The following is a 27054-nucleotide window of genomic DNA, read 5'->3' as shown; positions in this document are numbered from 1 at the left end:
CCACTCCCTCATCCGGTCAGCATAAAACCTTCAACATCAACTTCAGCACAGCCAGGGGTAAACAACAGCCGGCAGTTTTAAAACTTTCCTGTTTGGGGGAAAAAACCCACACCGCGCAGGAGTTGTGGAGGGACATGGAACAACAGACCGATGAGTGGTTGGTGGCAGTGAGACTCAAGCCTGGCCTGTTGGTGTGCGATAATGGGCGAAATCTCGTAGCAGCTCTGGGCCTATCCGGTTTGACGCACATCCCTTGTCTGGTGCATGTGCTGAACTTGGTGGTCTAGAGGTTCCTTAAAAATTACCCCCATATACCAGAGCTGCTGCAGAAAGTGCAGGCCGTCTGTGCACACGTTCTCACCCTGCTGCTGCTCGCCTGTGAGTGCTGCAGCTTAACTTCAGCCTTCCCGCTCACTGCCTCATATGTGACATGCCCACAAGGTGGAACTCCACCTTGCACATGCTGGCCAGACTGTGCGAGCAGCAGCATGCGATAGTGGAGTCTCAGCTGCAGCATTCACGCGTGAGTCGCTCTGCGGAACAGCACCACTTCACCACCAATAACTGGGCCTCCATGCAAGACCTGTGTGCCTTGTTGCGCTGTTTTGAGTACTCCACCAACATGGCCAGTGCCGATGATGCCATTCTCAGCGTTACTGTCCCAGTTCTATGCCTCCTTAAAAAAACGCTTCAGGCAATGATGTAAAAGGATGTGGCAAAGGAGGAGGAGGAGGAGGAAGAGGAATCATTTCAAAGGCTTTCAGGGCAGTCATTCATAAGTGGCTCAGAGGGTAGGTTCCTGCACCAACAAACGCCAGGTACACAATTGTCCAACAATGACACAGTTCTGGAGGATGACGAGGTGGAGGATGAAATGGAGGAGGAGGAACCATGTTCACAGCAGGGGGGCACCCAGACCAGCTCATGGCCATCACTGGTGCATGGCTGAGGGGATACAGAGGACACAGATGATACACCTCCCACAGAGGACAGCTTTTCGTTGCCTCTGGGCAGCCTGGTACACATGAGCGATTACATGCTGCAGTGTCTCCACAATGACCGCTGAGTTGCCCATATTCTAACTGGTGCTGATTACTGGGTGGCCACGCTGCTGGATCCCCATTACAAGGACAACATACCATCCTTAATTCCCTCACTGGAGCGTGATCGTAAGATGCGCGAGTACAAGCACACGCTGGTAGACGCACTGCTTGTGGCATTCCCACCTGATAGCAGGAGCACAGTGGAAGCACAAGGCAAAGGCAGAGGAGGAGGAAGGGGTCACCAATGCAGCCAGGGCACCGCCAGCACCTCAGAAGGCAGGGTTAGCATGGCCAAAATGTGGAAAAACTTTGTCAGCACGCCACAAGAACCAGCACCACCAGCTGATATAGAACGTGTTATAAGGAGGCAGCATTTCACCAACATGGTGGAGCAGTATGTGTGCACACGCCTACACATACTGAATGACGGTTCTGCCCCCTTAAACTTCTGGGTCTCCAAATTGGGCACATGGCCTGAGCTTGCCCTTTACGCCTTGGAGGTGCTGGCCTGCCCTGCAGCCAGTGTATTATCTGAATGTGTATTTAGCATGGCAGGGGGCGTTATCACAGACAAGCGCAGCCGCCTGTCCAGAACCAATGTGGACAAGCTCACGTTCATTAAAATGAACCAGGCATGGATCCCACAGGACTTGTCCGTACCTTGTGCAGAACATGTATACAGGCCTTACCCAGCCATTGTTGTATTTTTGATCTTTCTCACTCTTTTGGGGTGTACCCTAATTTAAAAAAAAAAAAAAAAAAAAAACAGTGTTGGCTACCTTGTCCTCCTCCACCGCCGCTTCCACCTACACCGCCACATCCACCGTCATCTCAACCTTCTACTCCATATGGACCTTGTCCTCCTAGGTCAAGATTATTATTATTATTTTTTTTTTTATTTCAAAGTATTTTATTTTGTATCACATCAAGAATAATACATTTGAAAGTGATATTCAGAATATTGATTCAGTCAAAACATAGAAAGGTTACAGGCAGTGCAACAAAATGAATCGAGTGTAACACGTCCGAGAATCATTTTAGACAGACATGATAGTGTTAGAGTGAAGGGTTAGTATTCCTGTTAAGGGTCGGAGATGTACCTCCTCCCTGGACACCCCCAATGGGAGCTAGCTGTGCCTGAGAGGAGGAACTTAAGCACCGACCCCTAGGTGTGAATATAAGGAGAGGGACGGAAATGACCATCTGTCTTTTTCCCCAAGATAGGAATCCGTGACTAGGCATCATTGTTTGTCGTCTGCAAACAGGCCACATTTGCGAACCTGAGAGCCACATTGAATGCCTTTTATGTTGGGGTCCCGGCGAATGGAGATGGCGAGTGTCCCAATTGTCTGGTGCCTTTGGCTATATGTATTGGTTTGGAGTAGTGGCCTTGAAGCCTAATATAGGCTTTAGGATTTCAATAGAGAGCTCGGATCAGGACCATAAACTTGTCGCCAAAGCCCCAATGTTCAAGGATTGTAAAAAATGTATGGCCAGGAGACCGAATCGAAGGCCTTTTGAATGTCCTGTAATAAAAGCATGACTGATTGTTTTGGACCTCCTGGCCAGTTTGTCTGGAGGATGGAGACTATGTCTATGGCTCTTCTGATCTGATCAGGGCCCTGTCTGCCTGGGATGAACCCCACTTGATCCTTATGAACATATCGGTTAATGAAGGAAGCCAGACGATTTGCAAGGAGTTTGGTAAGGATTTTTAAGTCGCTATTGGGAGATGGGTCTATAATTACTGAATTCTTCTGGGTTTTTATCTGGTTTCGGTATTACTGCAATGTAGGCTGTGTTTAGGTGAGGATCAAGTGGGGTTCCCTGTGTCTTTGCATTAAAAAATTGTGTCAAATGTGGAGTCAGGGTGGTGGTAAATGTCTTGTAATAGGGGTTAGGAAGACCATCTGGGCCTGGAGCAGAACCTGATTTGAGGTTCTTAATGACTTTCTGTACCTTTTCTTCTGAGAAGGGGGCATCCAGCATATTATTATTTTTTTAAATGTATTTTATGTTATTTTAAGTTATTTCCCTATCCACATTTGTTTGCACTTGCCATGCTCTTAACAACATTTTGTTGCCATTTGCAGCCCTCTAGCCCTTTCCATTACTTTTTTAGAGCCATTTTAGTCCTCAAAAGTTTGGGTCCCCATTGACTTCAATGGGGTTCGGGATCACGGTCAAGTTCGGGTCCCGAACTCAAACTTTTTTGTGAAGTTCGGCCGAACCCGTCAAACCCAAACATCCAGGTGTCCCTTAAACCCTAATTATGACATTTCTTACCTGTCCACTGAGCTTCCAATAGTGTAAGTAAGGAGGGGCTGGCCAAAGTATCACACATTATTTATGCAAATAGCTCTCATGGAAGTGGAGGGGGTTACCTGTTCAAAACATCTACTCGTTTACCCCCCCCCCCCCCCCCACCATAACAGAATAGGCTAAGATAGGGGGTGAGGAATCAGATAAGTTGATCTTACACTTTTGTCTTTAAATACTCATTTAGGTTTTATACTGATGTTGGCCAAGCATGTTTGTGTCAAATCTGCTTGCAACATTATGTGCAGAAGTAGTAATTTATTTTTCCTTTTATTAATCCACAGTTTCCTTCCAACCCACAGCAATGGCAGAACGTTGCAGCCCAGTTCCATCATCAGTGGGATTTTTACAGCTGTGTTTTCTTTTATTTTATGATTTGAACAAGAATGAAAAATGATAGGGTCAGAATGATAGCCTTTGCTATTTGTCCACATTCAATTTGCAACAGTGAGGAGATCAAAAGTGTGTGTGATTGAGGAACAAACCCTAAAATAAAATAAAATTATGTCCCATTTTCATACACAGGAAAGTGTCAGTCCGGAGGAGCCCGTGGTCAGCAGCTAGACGGAGTCCCAGATCTCTCCCTTATGCCCTACTGCTAAAATGGCCAGGAAGAGCAGGAATCTGGATGAGGCCACATCTCAGCCAGGCCACTACTGCCATCCATACTAACCCAAATGAGTGCAAGGGATTTGGTGTGGTGACAGCCAACAGGTTAAGGGAGATGGCCAGTGAACAGAGGAGAAGGTGCGAGGAGCTCATCCTGCAGCTCTTCAACAGGGGGGGGGGGATGGGCGAGATCTATGCCACCACCCACCTGTGTGATTTTGTGGGCCCACATACACAATCTCCGCAGCCAAGCCACCCACCACAGCCACCCCACCCACCACAGCAGCATGGAGGTCAATGGAAATAAGACCCCCAAGATCCCCAACAAGGCCGCTGGTCTGGGGATTTTCCCACCTTCCACATTTACTAATTATTAATTCATTTTTTGGTTGAATAATGATTTGATTTGTTATATTTTCTATATTTTTGGATGCATAGAATGCACTTTTGGCAGTTCTATTGGCTGATAGCATGTCTAATTTAATTTGTTTTCTTTTTTTTAATGCACAATAAAAAAAATGAATAGAATAATACTTGGCTATGTGTTTTACTCCAAATGACAGTTTGGGAATAGGCAAGTACATTTTCAAAAATGCAATGTAAAATTAACAAGGGACACCAAAATAGTTGTATCTTTGATATTAAAAACTACAGGAAAATAGTGTCGTGGTAACTTAGACAAAAAAACAAAAAACAAAAAAAACAAGCATTATTACTATTATTCTTGATATCACTAGAAAACAAAACAAATTCAAATACAGTATTTATCGCTGATCCCCGCCGATCCCCGTTGATCTCTGCTGACCGTGAGAGGAGAAATCGCCACTGAGATACACATAGCCGAGTGTACTCGGCTCTTCTTGGCTCTGCTCACAGTCACGCCCAGTCCTGCCATTGGACCTGTGTTATGTCCATCATAGAGCGGGACTGGGCATGACTGTGAGTGGAGCCGAGAATAGCCGAGTACAGTCGGCTATGTGTATCTCGGCTCCGTCCAGTCCCTGCGATCTCGGCAGCTCTTGCTCCGCTTCAGAGAGTCTGGGCGTCGCAAATTTTAAATTCATCCAAGTGATGGACACTGTAGATAAGGCTGCACGGGGGCAAGGCTGCACTGACAAGGCTGAATTGGGGCAAGGCTGCACTGACAAGGCTGCACTGGGGGAAGGCTACACTGGCAAGGCTGCACTGGGGCAAGGCTGCACTGACAAAGCTGCTCTGGCAAGGCTGCACTGCGGCCAAAGGCTGCACTGGGGCAAGGCTGCACTGACAAGGCTGCAATGGACACTAATAAGGCTGCATTGATGGGCATTAGAGATGGATGAACTTCCGACGGGACGTTTCCTGAAGACGAACTGCGAACGCAGCCAAAAGTTTGCGAACCCACCACATGGCCACTGACATAACAAAAGTATGAAGTGAATCTGGGATCGACAATGACAAGCATTCTTTTTTTATCTGTGAACATTTTGACAATTCAATACTCAGGAGCGCATGAAGGCAATGGAGGAGAGGAAAAGTCAGGGTAGGCTATGAAGAGGGTGCAGGAAATTATCACCAGGACCGTGATAGAGAGCACTGACACCAGCACCGTGATAGAGAGCAACACTAGCACCGAGATAGAGAGAGAGCACTGACACCAGCACCGAGATAGAGAGCACTGACACCAGCACCATGATAGAGAGCACTGACACCAGCACCGTGATAGAGAGAGAGCACTGACACCAGCACTGTGATAGAGAGCACTGACACCAGCACCAGCACCAAGATAGAGAGAGAGAGCACTGACACCAGTACCGTGATAGAGAGCACTGACACCAGCACCGAGATAGAGAGCACTGACACCAGCAACGAGATAGAGAGAGAGCACTGACACCAGCACCGAGATAGAGAGCACTGACAGCAACACTGATACCAGCAACTCGCTGCGGGACCCAAAAATATGACACCGCTCAACCTCTTCAAACAGGAGGGTACGGGCATTTAGTACGGTGTGCTTTTTTTGTACAAGGAAGTGAGCCAAAGGTAGAAAAAAGGTCTGTGTTCTCGATTAAATAAATAGTTTATAGAGTTATGCATATACATGGTCTACTGGTCACATGTGTTGAATTACTCCGAGATCCATTCATTTTTAGAAATGTGAGGTAGTCAACACTGTCGTGAGCTAGGCGAGTGTGCTTATCGGTCACGATCCCCCCTGCTGCGCTGAACGTCAGAACAGGACACTGGACGAGGGGCAAGCCAACAGTTCGATTGCAAATTGGGCAAGCTCTGGCCGTTGGACAGGACACTGGACGAGGGGCAAGCCAACAGTTTGATTGCAAATTGGGCAAGCTCTGGCCAGAGGTCAAGCCTGCCCACCCAGTAGTCCAGGGGTTCATCACTCCTCAGAGCGTCCACATCAGCCGTTAACCCGATGTAGTCGGACACCTGTCGGTCTAGGCATTCCCTGATGCTGGATCCGGATGACACCTGTTGATGGGTTGGCTGAAAGAATGACCTCATATCAGAAGTCACCAACACATCTTCAAACCGCCCTCTTCTTGCAGGTGCTGTTGGATTGGTACCCACAACTCTTTCTCTGGGAGTGGGAATTCCTCCTCTGCCAGCGCACGCAAAAGCAGAATGCAGCATTTCTCAAAGCAAGGCCTGGAAGTGCTCCATTCTGACAGCCCTCTGTGACGGTGGTAACATTTCCACTATTTCGTGTTTGTACCAGGGTCTAAGTACGTTGCCACCCAGTACTGGTCCTTGACCCTTATGCTTTTTATACGGGGGTCCCTGTTAAAACACTGGAGCATGAAGGCCCCCATTTGCACTAAACTGGAAGCGGTGTGGTGGCCTGGCTCCTGCTCATCATCCAGGATAATGTCGTCCTCCTCGTTCTCCTCTCCCCATCCACGGACAACAACAGGGATCCCAGAAAGGTTTAAAGCATGCTCTTCTTGCTCCTACTCATCCGCCCCGACACCATCCTCCTCTGACTCCTCTTCAGACTCCTGTTGTTGACTTGTCTTAGATAGAGTAGCCCCCCCCTGGGAATTCATCCAGCATTGCGACTTCCTCATCTTCCCGCTCCTGCTCCTCCACGGCTTGATCAATGACAAGACGCAATGCATGCTCCATAAAGGAGGCATAAGGTACCATGTCACTGATGGCACCATGGCTGCGACTGATCAGTTTGGTGATCTCATCAAATGGCCGCAGAAGTCTGCATGCGTCGCGCATGAGCAGCCACTGGCACGGTGAAAAAAAAACCAAGCTCCCCAGAACCTGTTCTGCCGCAGAGTTGGTAAAGGTAGACGTTAACTGCACGTTTCTGCTGGAGCAGCCTATCAAGCATTTAGAAGGTTGAGATCCATCTAGTCGGGCAATTGCAAATAAGACGTCTGACCGGCAAGATTGTGTCGCCGATGAATGTCAGCAAGGCGAGCCATGGTCGTGTAAGATCTTCTGAAATGGGCAGAGATTTTCTTTGCCTGCCGCAAGATGTCCTGGACCCCAGGATATTTGACAATGAATCACTGCACGACCAAGTTTAAGACATGTGCCATGCATGGCACGTGCATAATTTTTCCCTGTTTCAATGCACTAAGCAGATTGGCACAGTTGTCACACACCACTTTACCAACTGTCAAATTGAGTGGTGTTAGCCACTGATCTGTCTGTGAACGCAAAGCTGAAAAGAGTGCAGGGCCAGTGTGGCTCTTGGCTTCCAGGCACAACAAACGCAGCACAGCATGGCAACGTCTCACCTGGCATGTCGAATAGGTTCTGGGGAGCTTGGGCGGCACAGCAGAAGAGACGCTAGCAGCGGAGAAGGAGGAGTCAGCCAAGGAGGAGAGGGAGGAGGATGGAGTAGGAGGAGGAGAAGAAGAGCCAGGCCTGCATGCAATCCGTGGCGGTAAAACCAAATCTATACGGGTACCATGGGTTACATGTTTGACGGCCATCAGAAGGTTCACCCAGTGGGCAGTAAAAGTGATATACCTTCCCTGCCCGTGTTTGCTAGACCACGTGTCTATGGTCAGATGTATCTTGGCACCAACACTGTGTGCCAGAGATGCATTCATTTGCCGCTGAAATTGGCCATATAGCTCTGGGATGCTCTTCTGTGAGAAATACTTCCTTCCTGGGACCTTCCATTGTGGTGTTCCAATGGCCACAAATTTTCGAAAGGCCTCCGAGTCCACCAGTTTATATGGCAGTAGTTGGCGGGCTACCAGTTCTGACAAGCCAGCCATCAACCGTTGGGCAAGAGGGTTATCCAGCATCATCATTTTTTTACGCTTGCCTTTTTCCAGAAAAACATGAGGATGGCATGATGGAAGGTGGAGTGGATGACAATTGTGAGGAGAGAGGAGAAGGAGAAGTAGAAGTAGAAGACGAGGCTGGACGGTGAGAGCCTGGAGTGTGGCTTTGTGTGTTCTTTTGCTCCCACTGGGCTCGGTGATGGCAGCTCATGTGCCTTCTTAGGGCGGTCGCCCCTAGGTGAGTGTTGGGCTTACCACGACTTATGCATTGACTGCAAAGATTTCAGATGGCAACACTATTGTCAGCAACGGACACGTTAAAAAAAGCCCACACTGCAGAGCCATGTGCCGGCGTCCTGGGAGCGCCAGATGTGACTGTACATGGTTGATGCCTCGCTCCTGATACATTAGCAGTCTGCGTTGTCCCTCCTGTGCAATGTAAGTTCTTCCTGCTTCTCCTCCCTATCTGCTGGTCCATATCTCCCTCTGAACTCCCCTCCTCTTCCTTTCTTGTGGGCACCCACAGGACATCACTAGACACGTCATCATCGACGTCACCTTCACCACCGCTATAATTAGAGATCTCGGAGTAGGCAGTAACACCGGGGACCAACCTCCTCCTTGGGCTGATCTGGGTACTGCCGTCAGACTGCTGAGTGGCGATTGTTGCTACCTCCTCTTCCTGATCCAATGGCAAGAGTGGCTGCGCAACGGAAATGTCCGGCGGCCTGACGTTTCTTATATACGGAGGGCGGGGCCACCCGTCACCTGACCCCGCCCCCCTCTGACGCAAGGGGAAACCCGGGGGTTCCCCGTGACGTATGGGTGACCCCGCACCCCTCTGATGTAACACAGGCAGGTTTCCGTTACATCAGAGGGGGGCGGGGTCAGGTGATGGGTGGCCCCGCCCTCCGTATATAAGAAACGTCAGGCCGCCGAATTCCTTGCAGTGTCTCCTCCGTGGAGACAGAAGAAGGATGGATTCGCTGCGCTGATTCAGATGAGCCATCACTGGAGAGATGACCGTCCATCGCTGGATAGCAAGAGTGGATTACCACCGCTGGAATCTTTTTTTAATTTTTCAAAAGTGTGTTTGTCTTATTTAACTATTTTTTACACTTTCTTTGTGAAATGGTAGGGGTACTTTTGTACCCCCTTACCATTTCAAACAGGGGGGGGGGCGGGATCTGGGGGTCCCCTTGTTAAAGGGGGCTTCCAGATTCTGATAAGCCCCCCGCCCGCAGACCCCCACAACCACCGGCCAGGGTTGTGGGGATGAGGCCCTTGTCCTCATCAACATGGGGACAAGGTGCTTTGAGGGGTCACAGACCCCCAAAGCATCCTCCCAATGTTGAGGGCATGTGGCCTGGTACGGTTCAGGAGGGAGGGGGGCCGCTCTCTCGTCCCCCCTCTTTTCCTGCGGCCTGCCAGGTTGCGTGCTCGGATAAAGGATCTGGTATGGATTTTTAGGGGGACCCCCACGTCAATTTTTTTTTAAATTTGACGTGGGGTTCCCCTTAATATCCATACCAGACCTGAAGGGTCTGGTTATGGATATTTATGGGGAACCCCACGTCAATTTTTTTCTTAAATTTGAGGCAGGGTTCCCCTTAATATCCATACCAGACCTGAAGGGCCTGGTAATTGAATTTGGGGGACCCCCACGCTCTTTTTTTTAATTTATTTATTTATTATTTATTATTTCTTTTTTTATCAATGACTTTCAATGAGTGTTCTCTGTATTACGGAGCCGACAATTCATAATAGCTGCGAGTGATTTTAAAGGACTTTTTTTCCTGCATAAATGACACTTTGTGCAGGGACAGTTCTAAGCACCAGAAACATGAGCCCCTTCACAGGCATACTATAGACACCCCCCCCCCCCCCTTACGAAATTTAAAGTAATATTACACTTTTATTGTTTCACTTTAATCATTATTAAAATCACTGCTCCTGAAAAAACGTCCGTTTTTAAAACTTTTTTTTGCATTGATTCATGTCCCCTGGGGCAGGACCCGGGTCCCCAAACACTTTTTAGGACAGTAACTTGCAAATTAGTCTTTAAAATTAGCACTTTATATTTTTAACGTTGGAGTCTCATAGACTTTAACAGGGTTCTAAAGTATGCTATATACTAGCTCCGTCGAATCTTCTTTATACATTCGACAGACACCATAAGCCTTCAAAGACAGATTCGACTGTAATTCATGTGGATTTTCGGACGAATGCAATTTTTGAACGAAAAACGAAATAAATAAAAACGAATTTCGGGAGTTACTAAATAAATTAAGTTTTCGGACGAAAACTAAATTCCGTAACGAAATATTTTACTCTGCACATGTCTAATAGCTAGCGATTTGTGTCACTACAGTCTCTCCCTGCTCCACACAATGTCCTGTCCCTAAACTGACATAAGACAGAATGTAAAATGGCCGCCAGATCAGGTCTATTTATAAGGTAGGGGGAATGTCCAATTGTCCATGTGCTGAAATGTTTCAATTGGCTGTCCTGTACCCCATGATGGATGTGTCATCATGGGTCAAAGTTCTTTCACACTGTAAACGCATATGTCCGCCGGGCGAACAGCACCAATAGTCCACCGGTTTGGCGAATCGCGAACACGCAAAATTCGCCACAAACCGACCGCCGGGTGAACCGCAAGGCCATCTCTAATGGGCATTTAAATGTAAGTTTTTTTCCTTAAACTTCCCTCCTAAAAGTTTTTTTCCTTAAAATTTCCTCCTAAACTTGGGGTGCGTGTTATACGCCGCGCGTGTTATACGTCAATAAATACGGTACGTTTGCCATAACTCCATCAGTATTACCAGCAAATCAGATTCATTATTATTCCATTAAAGAAGAAGATAACTGTGCGCTGCATTTCGACAACTCTTAATTTATCGCGTTGTGAAGGTTAAATCTCTATTACGAATGCTAGTTTACAAGACCGACCACTTCTGGCTTGTCCTTGCTTCCGAGCATTCCTGTTTGTACATTGGACTTTTGTATGACAATAGGACAATCTGACAACAGACCATTGTCCACTGAAAATTTACTAGCCTGCCATCCAACATTTGTTGGCGGAAAGTTGGACAACAATTGTCTGATGGAGCATACTAACGGTCGTATTTTAGTTCAACAGTCTGTCATCACACAATTCCTTGCCAACAACTGGATCATGTGTACGAGGCTTTATAGGCAAGGGTGTGTCAAAAGTAACATGGGAGTTGGGCACTGCCCTGGGGAACATGTACCAATGCAAAAAAAGTTTTAAAAATTCCATTCAGCCGGGAGCAATTATTTTTCAGTGCCTAAAGTGAAACATTAAAAACACCCAATTCCGGGGGGCGTGGCTTGGCGCCGATCCGGAATGGCCACCTAACTGCATAGCTCCGGCAGTTAGAGACCCAGATCTCAGTCCAGCAGAGCGAACCAGCGCCCTAACCATGGGGAAAACGAAGGGGAAAGGCTCCCAATCTCGCTCCCGCTCCCCGAGGGGACCTGAAAACAGTTCCGGGCGCAATATCCTGGACATGTTCAGGGCGCAATCACGCGAGGCCGGGACTTCACCCGTGGCCTACTCAGACGACCGCTCGCCCAGCAGAAGTCCCTCGGAGAGGAGAGGAACCCAGCGGCAGGACAGCCCGCCCTCAATCCGAGCGATCACAATGGCAGACTTAAGGTCAGTGGCAGCTGACATTAAAGAGTCCCTCACATCTGTAATTGCGGACCTGAGGAGAGATGTACAAGCCATGCACATTCGCACATCAGAATTGGAGGAGGCCGCGGCCCGCCATGATACCGCCATCCACCAACTACAGCAGGCCTCCCATGTGCACAGCACCCATATCAGAGAGCTACACAGGCACATGGAGGACTTGGATAACTGCGGACGCCGCCACAACATAAGGGTAAGAGGCATCCCAGAGTTGATTGAACAATCACACCAATCCCAAGCCACCACCCATATTTTTAATGACCTGTTAGGAAGACCACCCGAGACCCCGATTGACTATGAGAGACTGCATAGAGCCCTCAGACCCCGGGGCAGGGACACAGATCCCCCGAGGGATGTAATTTGCTGTGTGGTGAATTTCAAACTGAAAGAGTACATCCTAAAAAGGGCTAGAGACAGACGCAACTTTACTTTTCAAGGTGCAGAAATAAAGCTCTTCCAAGATCTATCTCCAAGTACCCTGCAGAATAGGAGAGACCTACGCCCTCTATTGGAGGTCCTACGTCGCAAAGAAATTCAGTACCGGTGGCGTCACCCGTTTTGTCTCTCAGCCACAGTTGCGGGACGCACGGCACACCTCAGAGTCCCAGAAGACCTCAGAGGATTTTGCTCTACACTTCAAATACCTTTGATAGACTTACCGGACTGGTACAAAGCATTCCGTACCCCACAACTACCGAGGTCAAACTCCATGGATGCTATACCGGTGAGAGACGACTTTCAACTACGGAGGCGAAGATCCTCATCCCCAAGACCAGCACCTCAGAGGGATCGGAGGGATCGACAACAACTCAGCCCGACATCCTCCCCTGCACACAGACGTGCACGGCCTGACAGCTCCTAGGAATCTCCACATTCCATAACCCTTCCTTGCCGCATGGATAACATGGTAAATTTGCTGACAACCCCACTCACCACCAATATCCCAGTAGTCTATCCCTCCTTCATCTTCACTCTTCGGGAACCGTGACACGGACCTATCCACACTCACCTACTCGCCCAACCTACTCCTCAGGACTAGGAGTACGGGTTGAGTGTCACGAACATCCACAGCATGCCATCAAGTTCAATCTGGGTGGGTGGCTTAATGATGACCACCTACGGTAAGACTCGCTCAGTTCGTTCACAGTGACCAAGGAGGTCAGGATAACGACATTGCTGACAGCCATGATAGACTCCCCTCCTCTCGTGAGAAATCCTTGCCCCCCCTCCAGCAGTCCATAAATGATGGAGGACACCACATCACTGAACTATATGATAAGACACGTGAAACCAAGAGTCCGTTTACATTCAACAAAAGTCCTGGTATAGTGTGCTGTATATGTATTCAGGTAGAGGGGACCCTAGGGCAAAATGCGGCAGGAAATTTAGGTAGCCTCCTTTTATCCTGTCACCCGAAGTCCCCGAATCCTTCCTTTATCCCCCCATCCCTGCACCTGTAGCTCTAGTATAACCATGGGAACAGGGGGGAACACTCCTGTTACAGCCGGAAAGGACGTGAATACACACAGACACCCGGTTCAGGGCTACTATAGTTCATAGCTCATCCCGAATCATCACTAGAGTTTAGAAGAATCCCCCTAGTTCTTCATTAAGTAAAGGTTTAACCTAACAGGGGTAATACATGCTATTACTGGATTTGGGGGGTAGACTGCAAGTTTAGTTCTTTTATTGTTACTACCGTTATTTGCATGTCAGGAGACTGTGGGCAGGAGGAGGGCTGCTACGGCACCAGAAGGTAAAGGGTCTGGCTCTTCGGGTCACAACCTCATAGGTATGTCTTCTGGCCGAAATCTGAAGTCTCGGAGACTCGTCATTAAGATATCCCTTTACTAAGGACACCTGGTCCACGAATATTTCAATGGCTTCCTTTCCCGTAAGCACGCATTTTAGTCCTAAAATGCGGATTTGAGCGAATTAGTGACAATCACCCCCTTGGCAATTTCAAGGATCCAGCTGTCTCAATGAGACAAAGGATAAAGGACTACCAGACGCTTTGATATCCTCCTCCTGTTCCTTTCTCTTTCTTCCTCTCCCTTTGTTCTGTTAAAGAGTACATAGGCTAATGCGGGTATAGTTCTTACTTCTACCACATCAGGGAATTTTCGAAGCTTGTAATTGCAGAACACAAGTTCATACCCTGTGTTGTATTGTTAAATGTTGGCCTTTGTTTTTGTTGTTTTCCACATGGCTTACTGTATGTTGGGGTATTCCATTGCTCCGCAACCCTCTTCACTCCATACTCACTTTTCGTTTTCTCCTTAACACAGTACGCACGAGCTCTTAAACACAAAGTGTACCATATGGTCTCAACACTGACTGGACATCGCAAGACCACACATCGGACGACCTTCCACTCCTCCACAAAATGGCAAAGAGATTCTTTCCGTTAACCCACACCGGACGCCAAGACACATTTGGGTAAGGTAGCAGGACTACACACCCCCGGTATTGTATTGACACTCACACATTCCCCATCCCTCTTACCCTTCCCCCTGATCCCTCTCTCTGTCATTCCCCCTGACCCCCTTTACTTATCCTGTAGACACTCTAGTACACATCTCTACGTTCCTACTATTACCTCTCTGGTCTCCGCCGTCGTAGTAACCTTAGTACTCTAGAGGAGGCCCCCATAGACCAGTAACCAGGAAAGGGTCACCCACACTTATAGATTCTAGGAGTCTCGAACATCCAAATTTCGTGGGGCAGATTGAGATTTTGAAGCAAACAAGACATATAAGCTAAATCAGATAACCATGCCTACTACTACTTCAAACACATAGGACGTAACGCTGAAAACAGTCTCCCAGAATGTTAAGGGACTGAATATCCCAGAAAAAAGGAGCCAAATTCTGAACATGTTAACAAAGCTGAGGGCGGATGTGGTGTTTCTCCAGGAAACCCACTTCCACTTGGACAAAATCCCTAAATTGACCAACCATAGATTTCCTACTGCCTTCCATGCCACGAATCCATTGGCCAAAACGAAGGGAGTTTCTATACTTCTATCCAAAAATATCCAATGGAAGTTAGAAGACTCCTTGATTGATCCAGAAGGCAGATACATATTCGTGAAAGGCTACATTAATGACCACCGGTTTACATTAGCTAATATTTACAGTCCGAACACGGCTCAGGTCAGCTTCTTTCGCACTATAGCCGAACACCTCGCTGGATTCCAATCGGGAATTACTATATTAGAAGGAGATTTCAACTTTGCACTCCAACCTCTATTAGACTCTTTATCGGGCTCCTCATCGCTACCTTATAGGTCTCTGAGACATATTAAATCACAGCTACAAGATTTATGCCTCCATGACTCATGGCGTATAACACACCCAACCGAGAAAGATTACACTTTCTTTTCGGCTCCCCATACCAAATATTCGCGATTGGATTACCTCTTTCTCTCTCAAAAAGATTTACCTCTCTTAAAATCAGCAACTATCAAACCTCTTATACACTCGGACCATAATCCGATCACATTTACCCTTACCCTCCCCCAGACAAAAACAACCACCAAAATATGGCGCCTAGATTCCACCCTGCTGTCCTCGGAGAGTGACATCAATCATATAAGCACTAGTCTCATTAACTACTTTAGAGAAAATACCAATCCAGAGACATCTCCCTTCACTGTATGGGAAGCACATAAATGTGTGATCAGGGGCGAGTTTCTGACTCTCAAAGCCATTCGGAAAAAAGCTCACCTAGGGACTATGAATGACTTAATCAGTAAAATTAAAAGACTAGAACTTGCACACAAACAATCTCATGCTCATGAAACTCTTCTGGACCTTACCAACACTAGAAAGCAACTTCTAGAACTCCTTAATGGCAAAACCCAACACAAATTTATTCTGACCCAGAAAGTCTTCTACGAACAGGGAAACAAGAGCGGGAGGTTATTGGCTAGGGCTATTCAATCGAAAAAAGCAAGTACCAACATTCACACTATAAAAGATCACGCAGGTATCTCACGTACGTCAACGGTAGACATTGCGGCCCAATTTGAAAAATACTATAGAGAGCTTTATAATATACCTGGGCAGCCTGAAACCCTATCAGGCCACAATTCCAAGGAAGCCCTAATTAAAAAATTCTTGCAAAAATATGGCCCTTCCCCTATATCAAATGAGACGGCCCTTGACCTAAACAAACCCATCACAGAGGAGGAACTGAAAAGAGCGATTAAACAATTGAAACCAGGTAAAAGCCCTGGCCCGGATGGTTTGTCAGCCCCGTATTATAGTACATTTTCCGATATACTCACAACTCCGTTCCTTGTAGCCTTCAATTCACTCTCCAGCACTCCCACACCACCTACTAGTACACTTGAAGCACACATAGCGGTCATACATAAAGAGGGAAAAGACGCCACATCAGTTATAAATTACAGACCAATTTCGCTACTAAACATAGATTTAAAGTTATTCTCTAAAATTATAGCTAACCGTCTTCTCCCCCTCATACCCTCATGGATAGAGAAGGACCAAGTAGGGTTTGTCCCTGGCCGAGAGGCCAGGGACAACACCATTAAAGCAATCAACATACATCACTGGTTATCTTCTAATAAGATGAAAGGCTTCTTTCTTTCCTTGGACGTGGAGAAGGCGTTTGACAGGCTGGCCTGGGACTACCTGGAGGCGACGTTACGTCACCTGGGCATACCAAACAAAATGCTAAACTATATCTTATCTCTATATTCTTCTCCGACAGCAAGAATAAGAGTTAAAAGGCCACCTGTCAAACGCCTTCCCCGTCTGGAATGGAACGAGACAGGGGTGCCCTCTATACCCTGTCCTGTTCATCCTCACGCTTGAACCACTCTTACATAGCATACGGGCCAAAGATGTCATCAAAGGGATCCCCATCGCTAGTCACTCCTACAAGTTAGTGGCTTTTGCAGACGATATACTGCTATTCCTTAGGGACCCCCTGACTTCAATCCCCAATTTACTGAAGGAATTTGACCTATTCCATCATATTTCTAACTTAAAAATCAATTTTTCAAAATCCCACGCCCTTAATATTTCCCTTCCGCAAGATGTCATTGCCTTATGTCAGAATAATTTCGAATTTATCTGGAAACATGATTCAATACAGTACCTAGGGATAAAGCTTCCCTCACACCTGTCCGACCTTTACGCAAAAAGTTTGGCTCCACTCGCTCAAGCCATAGCATCAGACTAGCGCAGCTGGGACAAATCGCATTTCTCATGGTTTGGCCGCGCAGCTATATTAAAAATGAATGTCCTCCCCCACGTCCTATATCTGCTCCAAACTATACCCATTAGACTCCCACATTCTTTTTTTCAAATCATGAAGAGGTTAGCCCTGCAATTTCTCTGGAAACACAAACGCCCCAGAATAAGTTATTCCCAACTCACCAAACCAAAATCAAAGGGGGGCATCGGACTACCAGATTTCACAAAGTATTCACAAGCCTGTCACCTATGCAGAGTAGTGGCTTGGGCGGTTCATGGTAACACTAAAGACTGGGTGAAACTAGAAGATTCCTCATCAGAGCTTTCGATCAAAAGTACCCCTTGGATAGCCCCGCACCTTATCCCCAAAACACTGAAAGAACATCCACTTATAGGCACCACTTTACGCAGTTTTAGAGAAGCAAACAAACAATGTAAGATTTCCTCAAACCCAGGGCCCCTTACCCCTATAAGACACAACCCGGCCTTTCAACCAGGAATGACTAACCACTTCCTCAGGAATATATGGCCGTTCAAGGACATACGAGCTCACCAATTTTTTCAAAGGGGTAAAATACTAGATCGCGACGCAGTCCCTAGGACCCCTGAATCAGATCCTATCCCCTATTGGGTATACTTTCAGATTCGACATTTCCTCCAGAAAACAAATGTAGACTCTTCCCTTGCGCGTAACCTCACCCCGTTCGAGAGTCTCTGCTCCCAAACCACGCCACAACAGCATTTAATCTCGAACACCTATTCACTGCTTTTCTCCTCTATATCGCCTAAAGAGGGGACAGTGTGCAGGGCTTGGGAGAGAGACTTGCAGATGGAATTAACAGAGGAGAACTGGGAGAGAATATTCATAATTGCACACAAAACGTCCCTCAATGTTACGACACAGGAAAATAACTATAAAACAATATCAAGGTGGTACCGAACACCTGCATTGATAAACAAATACAACAAAGAGATAACGGACAAGTGCTGAAGATGCAACACTGAAATAGGCACATTCCTTCATGTTTGGTGGTCCTGCCCCAGATTGCAGACTTTTTGGTCACAAGTACACAACATCATATCCCAAGTCATGGTTGACCAGCCTGATTTTTCGCCTGCGAGATTCCTTCTTCACCACTCTGACACACCTGCCCAAGTCTATAGAAAATCACTCTGTATGCACATGCTTAATGCAGCTAAATTATGCATACCAGCACATTGGGGTTCTCCAGATACCCCTTCTCTATCAGAGTGGATAAAACGCATTGAGAAGATAGCAGTAATGGAAGAATTAATCCACATTACAAAAGATTCCCCACGCAAGTTTGCCCAAACATGGGAGAAATGGAACAACTTTCGAGCTTCAGAAAGATACAAGTCGATCATGAGGTCCGTAAATTAATTAATGGAGAAAACACTATGCAAACGAAATACACATTGATATCCACACACGATATTCTGGCAAACATATCGACAGCGTTTTTCAACACAATTATAGCAGAAGTAGAAATGCAACTTAACCTCCACACTGATCGAAATAAAGAGACCCAGGCCTGTTAGGCCCAAGCACCGCGATCGGCGGAGACCGGAGAGATATACATGCTCTCTATATCCTTCCCTTCTTCTTCTTTCTTATTTCATCACAACCCCCCCCCCACCCCCTCCTTTTTTTCCTCTTTTCACCTAAACATGCAACATCCCTTGAGAACGCTTTTTATCAGCATAAATTCTGTATAGTACTGTACTGTTTATATCCGCATGATACGTATAATGTTGCTGTATTTCTATTAAAAAATTTATATGGAAAAAAAAACAAAAAAACACCCAATTCCTTTAAATAAAATGTCTGGGAGTGCCCTAATCCTGCTTGTAAAGTACAGAAAGTGTTGCAGCATCACTGACATTTGCAAAGGAAAGGGTTTAAAATTGCAAGCAAAATACATTTCACTCCAAGGTTAAACAATATAAAACATCACACAGACTCCAAGGAGTGCTATGTATTTTGGATAAGCTTTGGATGAATCTTTGTGTTGCTGTTTTTTGTTGTTTAAAAAAAAAAAAAAAAAGAGGATGAATGCATGCAATGGATGTCATTTGTCAGCAATTTAAATAAAGCTGTATATATATATATATATATATATATATATATATATATATATATATATATATATATAATCTTTGTAAATATCACTTTTGCTGTAGTACATGCTACAGCAAGAATAAAAAAATAAAAAAAACGTGCAGTTTTCCCGCAAAATGCCCTTAATATTCATTTACTAAAACCGAAGAGTGCAAAATCTGGTGCAGCTATGCATGATAACCAATCAGCTTCTAACTTCAGCTTGTTCAATTAAAGTTGTAAAGGCAGAAGATTTTGAACCTTAATGCATTTTATGCATTAAGATAAAAAAAAGTCTTCTGTGTGCAGCAGCCCCCCTCAGTCCCCTAACACTTACCTGAGGTCCCTCTCTGTCCAGCGATGTCCACAAGTGTCTCATCCACCCAAGATTCTCCCTCCCTCCAGCCATTGGCTGCTGCTGCTGTCAATAAGGATAAAGAGGGGGCAGGTCTGAATGGATACAGGAAGCTGTGACTCAGCTCCAGTGCCTACATAGTAAGCTGCTTGCTGTGGGTGGACGGAACAGGAGAGAAGGGCCAGGAGCACAGAAGAGGCACCCAAGAAGAGGAGGATCCTGGCTGTTCTGTGCAAATCCACTGCAACAGAGCAGGTAAGTATAATATGTTTGTTATTTTTATAGGAAAAAATAATGAGACTTTACAATCACTTTAAGTTTGACAATAAAACCTGGAAGCTGATTGATTTCTAGCAGAGCTACACCAGATTGTGCACTCTCCAGTTTTAGTAAATCAACGGCTTTGAGTCTAGTATAGATTTAAAGAAGAACAAAATATGATTAAAACTATGCTTGTCCTATATCACCCATATAGGACAAGCATTGTTTTAATCATATTTTGTACTGTATATATATGTTTGTTTATTTATTAATATACCAGGAGGACATTGTTTAGCCCATTTGCACTTCCTGGTAATATTATGTACATTGTGTAATTTATGAATAAAAATTGTATATTATTGTGTCCATTTGTGTCCGAAGTTGATGGTCATTTAGAATCCCACCCACTCAGGGGAAAGCCTTTTTTTTGATAAGTATATAGGGATTGGACCACTTCACCGTTATTTGACCCATTTTCAGTTCTTTTCTCGTTTAGGTACTGGTACTTTGGGAGTCAACAATGGACTGTACTTCATACTGCTCATGGTTCTCAACCTGTACAGGGTGAGGACGAGGCACCAAGGTGGTAAAGGGGTTGCAGACCAAAGGTTTTAATAAGGAGACATGAAATACATTTGATATACGCATATTAGAAGGAAGGTCTAATGCGTAAGCCACTGGGTTAATCCTGCAAAGAATACAGAAAGGCCCAATAAACCGATGTGAGAACTTCAGAGAGGGAACATGAAGTTGGAGGTTGTGAGATGACAGCCAGACCCTGTCCCCAACCTGGTAGGAAGGCACAAGCAGGTGTCTGCGGTCAGCATGGAGTCTGTACCTATCATTAGCATGTCACAAAGCCTCCCGGTCTTGTGCCCAAGTGGAACAAAGACCATGGAGATGCTCCTCTAATGCAGGAATACTCTGCAGAACAAATGAGTCAGGCAACATGGAGGGTTGGAAGCCATAATTCGCCATAAATGGGGACAATCAGGAAGCAGAATTCAAGGGACTATTGTGAGCAAACACCACCCACGGTAAAAGGCCTGACCAGTTGTTATGATGGTCAGAAATATAGCAACGTATGAATTGTTCCAAGGACCGATTGGCTCGTTCTGTGGCCCCATTAGACTGCCTATGATACGCACAGGAGAAAGCAAGCTGAATTCCCAACTGTGCACAAAAGGCTCGCCAGAACCGGGACACAAACTGACTACCTCTGTCAGAGACAATCACCTTGGGTAGCCCATGTGAGCACAAAGATCTCCCAAACAAAAATGGAAGCCAGCTCCTTAGAAGTGGGCAAATTCTTAAGTGGAATACAATGAGACATTTTCGAAAAACCGGTCAAACTCCATGATAACTGTATTGCCCTGAGAGTTGGAGAACTCCACAATGAAATCCATAGACAGGTGGATCCAGGGCCTCTCTCCATTGGGTATGGGTTTTAGGAGGCCCACTGCAAGGTGTAGTGGAGTATTACTCTGAGCACACATGGAATACGCAGCTACGAAGGCAGTTACATTAGCACGTAGACTAGGCCACCAGAATTGTTGGGAAATGGCCCAAAAAAGTTGATTCTTCCCAGGGTGGCCAGCAGCCTTGGGAGAATAGTAAGTCATAATAATAGTAATAGTAATAGTAAGTAAGCATGGTAGAACGGAGACTCTCTGGGACAAAGCAGCGGTCACAAGGTTTCTCAGGAGGATCATGAACCTGAGCAGCAAGAATTTTGGCACCCAAAGGAGAAGTGAGATTGGTGCGAACCATAGCCAGAATACATTTAGGAGGAATCACAGGAGCAGGAACCGACTCCATCTTGGAAGTGGAGGAAAATTGTCGTGACAAAGCGTCAGCCCTTACATTCTTAATACCGGGTAAGAATGAGGAAATGTAATTGAAACTAGACAAGAAAAGAGCCCATGGCGCCCTTCTTGGTGAGAGGCATTTAGCTTCAGACAAGAATGTGAGATTCTTATGGTCAGTAAGAATGAGAACCGGCACAGTGGTACCTTTGAGGAGATCTCTCCATTCTTTCAGGGCTAAAATGATCGCTAACCGCTCTCTATCACCAATCTTGTAATTACACTCCACAGGTGACAATTTCTTGGAAAAGTAGTCACAAGGATGCATAGCGCTCTCAGAGGTAGGACGTTGAAACAGAAGGGTGCCAACTGCAGGCTCAGAAGCATCAACCTCAAGTATAAAAGATAACATAGGATCAGGATATGACAACACAGGAGCAGAAACAAAGGCAGCCTTGAGACTCTCAAAGGCCTTAGTGGACTCCGGAGGCCAACTCTGTGGGTTACCGCCCTTTCTGGTCAAATCAGTCAGGGGCATGACCAGAGACGAGAAGTTACGAATAAAGTTCTGATAATATTTGGCAAAGCTAAGAAAACACTGCAGAGGATGTAAACCCATGGGTAGGGGCCACTGTAGGACTTCTGAAAGTTTCTCTGGGTCCATCAAAAAACCAGCAGTAGAAATGACATAACCCAGGAATTGAACCTGTTCACGATGGAATTCACACTTCTCCAATTTACAATAGAGATTGCTCTCTCTTAGTTTCTGAAGCACACAACAGACATCTGTATGGTGGCTCTCCAGGGACTTGGAAAATATGAGGATATTGTTGAGATAAACCACCACACATAACTGCAACAAATCTTGGAGGACATTGTTAATAAATTCCTGAAAAACTGCGTTACAAAGGCCAAAAGGCATTACGAGGTACTCATAATGGCCTGTTCTGGAATTAAACACATTTTTCCACTCGTCGCCCTCCTTAATTCTCACAAGATTGTATGCCCCTCTCAAATCAAACTTCATGAAAACCATTGCTCCACTGAGGTGGTCAAATAACTCCGTAAGCAACGTAATCGGACAGGCATTCTTAATCGTGAAATGACTGAGACCCCTATAATCAATACAAGGTCTCAGTTCACCACTCTTCTTCACAAAGAAGAAACTAGAACCAGGAGGAGACAAGGATTTGTGGATGAAACCTTGAGAAAGTGCATCTACAACATACTCCTCCATGGCCTTATCCTTCATGGCCTTATCCTCCTTATCCGACAAAGGGTAAACCTAGCCACGAGGGGGTATGGCACCAGGTTGAAGGTCAATTGTGCAATAGTGTGGAGGAAAACTACCGGCTTGACCTTTGTCAAAGACTTAGCTAAAATTGCGGTACTCCTCTGGCAGGGAGGAGAGAGAAGAATTGCACAGGACCTTGGCTACCTTCTGGAAGCATGTCTTACTGCATTGTGGCGACCAGGAGAGAACCTCAGTGCAGAGCCAATCAAAAGAGGGGTTGTGCCTCTGTAACCAAGGATAACCAATAACCAGCGGAAACTTAGGTGAGGAAATAACTTGGATTATCTCATGGTGAAAAGACCCTATGGCCGTGGACAATGGCACAGTCTCATGAGTCACATGGGCAGGCTGTAGAGATCTCCCGTTAAGTGTCTCAATGACAAGGGGAGTGTCACGCAGCTGCAGCGGAATCGAGTGCTTTGATACAAAGGCAGCATCAACTAACAGGCCTGCAGCCCCAGAGTTGATTAGAGCCTGTATCTCAGCTCAAGAAATGGTAACCAAACCAGGGGCTTGTTTTCTGGATAATTGGTAACAAAACAATGCCATCTGAGGTCTGCCATGAGGGCCTCATTGCTGCCAGAGTACAGAATTCAATGGCATAATCGGCAACAGTTTTTGTACTGTGTTTGATGGGCATGAGGCATTTGGTAGCAGAAGCGGAGCATGCAGGAACATCAAATACCCTTTTAAAGGAAGCCACAAACTCATGGTAACTCAAGACAACAGGTTTTTGCATCTCACATAGAGGGTTTGCCCAGGCCAATTCTCTCTCACAAAGCAAAGGTATCACAAAATCTACTTTGCTGGGGAAGTGGAGCAGAACCGGATATATATCTTATAGAGGTAATACTCAAGTGCCTGCACAGAGCCTGGAGTAGCAGCAGGGACAGCCTGCAACATAGGTTGTACCAGAGCAGCCACAGTGAGAGATTCCAGGTGAGCCATGCCAATCTGGAAAAAATATTACCAACAAGTGGAATGACTGCATCTTCTGAATTCATGGCCGTCGCCTACTGTCAGAAACCATGAATCAGACTGAGACAGAAGTACAGTTAATTCTCACTTGTTTAATAATAATAAAAAAAGGTAAACAGAGTAAACATAGTCAAAACATAGCCAGGAACCGGAATAGATAGCGAGACAAGCCAAAACATCTGGGAGCCAGAGATGAGCGTAGTAGAACAGTAAGCAGGATCTGGAGCCAGAAGGAATGTCCCCAATTACCGTAGACACCGCAAAAAACATCATTAATAAACTGCGTGACAGTACCTCACCTATTGACATCATCCCCACAAAACTACTGAAAGAATGCTCCGACATTGTGGCTCCAACCATAACCCACCTCATAAACCGATCATTCCACAAAGGGATTGTTCCCAGCATCCTCAAACAAGGCATCGTCAAACCTCTACTCAAGAAACCAAACCTGGACCCTCAGGATCCAAACAACCGTAGGCCAATTACAAGCCTCAAAACCATTTCTAAGATCATGGAGAAAGCTGTAGTACATCAGCTACAACTCCACCTGGATACTCACAAACGCCTGGACCCACTGCAATCAGGCTTCCGCCCGGGTCATGGAACAGAAACAGCTCTCCTCAAGATTTGGGATGACGCCCTCAAAGCAGCAGATGACGGAGAGCCGTGTCTCCTCGTACTGCTAGACCTAAGTGCAGCGTTTGATACAGTAGATCACAATACTCTACTCGTCCGCCTCACAGAAGTAGCCGGAGTCCAAGACATAGATCTCCAATGGTTCGCGTCCTTCCTAGGAAATCGGTCACAGACAGTGAAACTAGGAAAATTCCTCTCCGAAACTCGGGCAGTCACCTGCGGAGTACCTCAAGGCTCTCCGTTGTCACCCGTTCTCTTCAACATTTACATTCGCCCACTCCTTCAAATCATCAGATGCTCAGATCTCTGCTTCCACTCTTACGCTGACGACACGCAACTTTATTTCCGGATCAATGGAAAAAAAGATCACCAACAACAACTTGAAAACTGCCTCAAATCAATAGAGGACTGGATGACCACCAACTCCCTCCAGCTGAACGAATCAAAGACAGAGCTTCTTATCTTACACCCAAATCATAAGCCCGCAACCAGAACCTCCTGGTCCCCACCAACCGTCTTTGGGCAGACTATCTCCCCAAAGACCAAAGCGAAGAGTCTCGGGGTTATTTTAGACGCACAAATCTCAATGGATGCGCAAATAGGATCTGTAGTCAGTCGATCTCACCATCTGCTGCGCATGCTACGCAGACTCATCCCTTTTATCCCAAAGAATGACAAAGCAGTGGTAGTTGGAACAATCATTAATTCACGACTGGACTACGCAAACTCGCTTTACATAGGATTACCCCAATATCAACTTGCGCGATTACAACTGATCCAAAACATGGCGGCAAGGCTGATAAAAGGAAAAAAACCCTGGGAATCCATCTCTCCTTCACTGAGGAGCTTACATTGGCTAACCGTAAAAAATCGGATCACGCTCAAGACCCTGTGCCTCACCCACAAATGCGTGCATAGAGAAGCTCCGCAATACCTAATGGAGAAAATAAATCATTACACACCAAACCGCAGTCTTCGATCAGCCAACAAAAACCTCCTCCTCGTGCCCAAAGCGCGGTATAAATCGAAGGGTGATCGGAGATTCGCTGTCCAAGGGCCTCGGCTATGGAATGCTCTACCAATCAACATCCGCCTGGAAGAAAATCACCTGGCTTTTAGGAAAAAAGTCAAGACCTTCCTCTTTTAGCAGATGATCAAAGCTCGCCACAGCGCCTAGAGGCGATTCAGTTCGCATTGTGCGCTATACAAGTATTTCATTCATTCAAGTATTTCATTCATTCAATGTCAGCCAAGCAAATATTTACGGGACCACAGGAGAGTGTCTCTAGAGATGTGACCAAGGCGAAGGTAGAGATCATCTGGGCTGGACGGCTTAAGTAGGCAGGACTGACAAGTAGGATATCATCAACAGGTGAGTCACCGTAGAGAGATAGGAGCTGACAATTAGCCGACAGCTGAGTGACCAGCTCAGAGAAGGAAAGGCTGAGTCCAGCCCTGACACAGACAACCGGAAAGATGAAATTTCGAGTTTCATATGTGTGTAGTAATGAAATACCCAGATATCGTGTGGTCTATGGTAGGTACCACTGATATACAACAATCATGTTAAAATATTAGAATATAGATCGCACATAGAGGTAAGTGGTCACATATTCCCAATATAAATGTTTTCAACAAAGTATCAATAGTATAAAGAAATAGCCCATAGGTACAAAGCCAATGTATTAAATGGGTGAGTACACAATCCACTCAAGTATAGAGACTGATAGCATGTCTGAATATGTAAATAATGCACTTATCCCACAGGGGGAGACCTTTTGTTAGGGCTCAAAGTGTTGCCGCATAAGCAGCGGAAAATGTGCCCCCTTCAACGCTGCACCGGTGTGTGTGGCTTTCTTCTCTGTGTGTGGAGAGTAAAGCTTTCTCTTGCATCATCTTTAGAAGAGGCTTCCTTCTGGGACAACAGCCATGCAGACCAATTTGATACAGTGTGGGGCATATGGTCTGAGCACTGACAGGCTGATCTCCAACCCCTTCAACCTCTACAGCAATGCTGGCAGAACTCATACAGTATGTCTATTTCCAAAGACAACCTGTGAATATGATGCTGAGCATGTGCACTCAACTTCCTTGGTTGACCATGGCAAGGCCTGTTCTGAGTGGAAACTGTCCTGTTAATCTGCTGTATGGTCTTGGCCACCATGCTGCAGCTCAATTTCAGGGTCTTGGCAATCTTTATATAGAGCAACAATTCTTTTTTTCAGATCCTCAGAGAGTTCTTTGCCATGAGGTGCCATGTTGAACTTCCGGTGACCAGTATGAGAGAGTGAGAACACCAGATTTAACACACCATTCACACCTGAGACCTTGTAACACTAACGAGTCACATGACACCGGGGAGAGAAAGTGGCTAATTTGACTCAAGTTGGACATTTTCACTTAGGGGTGTACTCATTTTTGTTGCCAGCAGTTTAAACA

This window comes from Lithobates pipiens, unplaced genomic scaffold (genome assembly GCF_037356315.1).
Source record: "Lithobates pipiens isolate NorthernLeopardFrog02 unplaced genomic scaffold, aLitPip1_a1.2 Scaffold_8, whole genome shotgun sequence".
Lineage (NCBI taxonomy): Eukaryota > Metazoa > Chordata > Amphibia > Anura > Ranidae > Lithobates > Lithobates pipiens.
The sequence above is the reverse complement of the archived record's forward strand: the minus strand, read 5'-3'. Positions refer to the sequence as shown.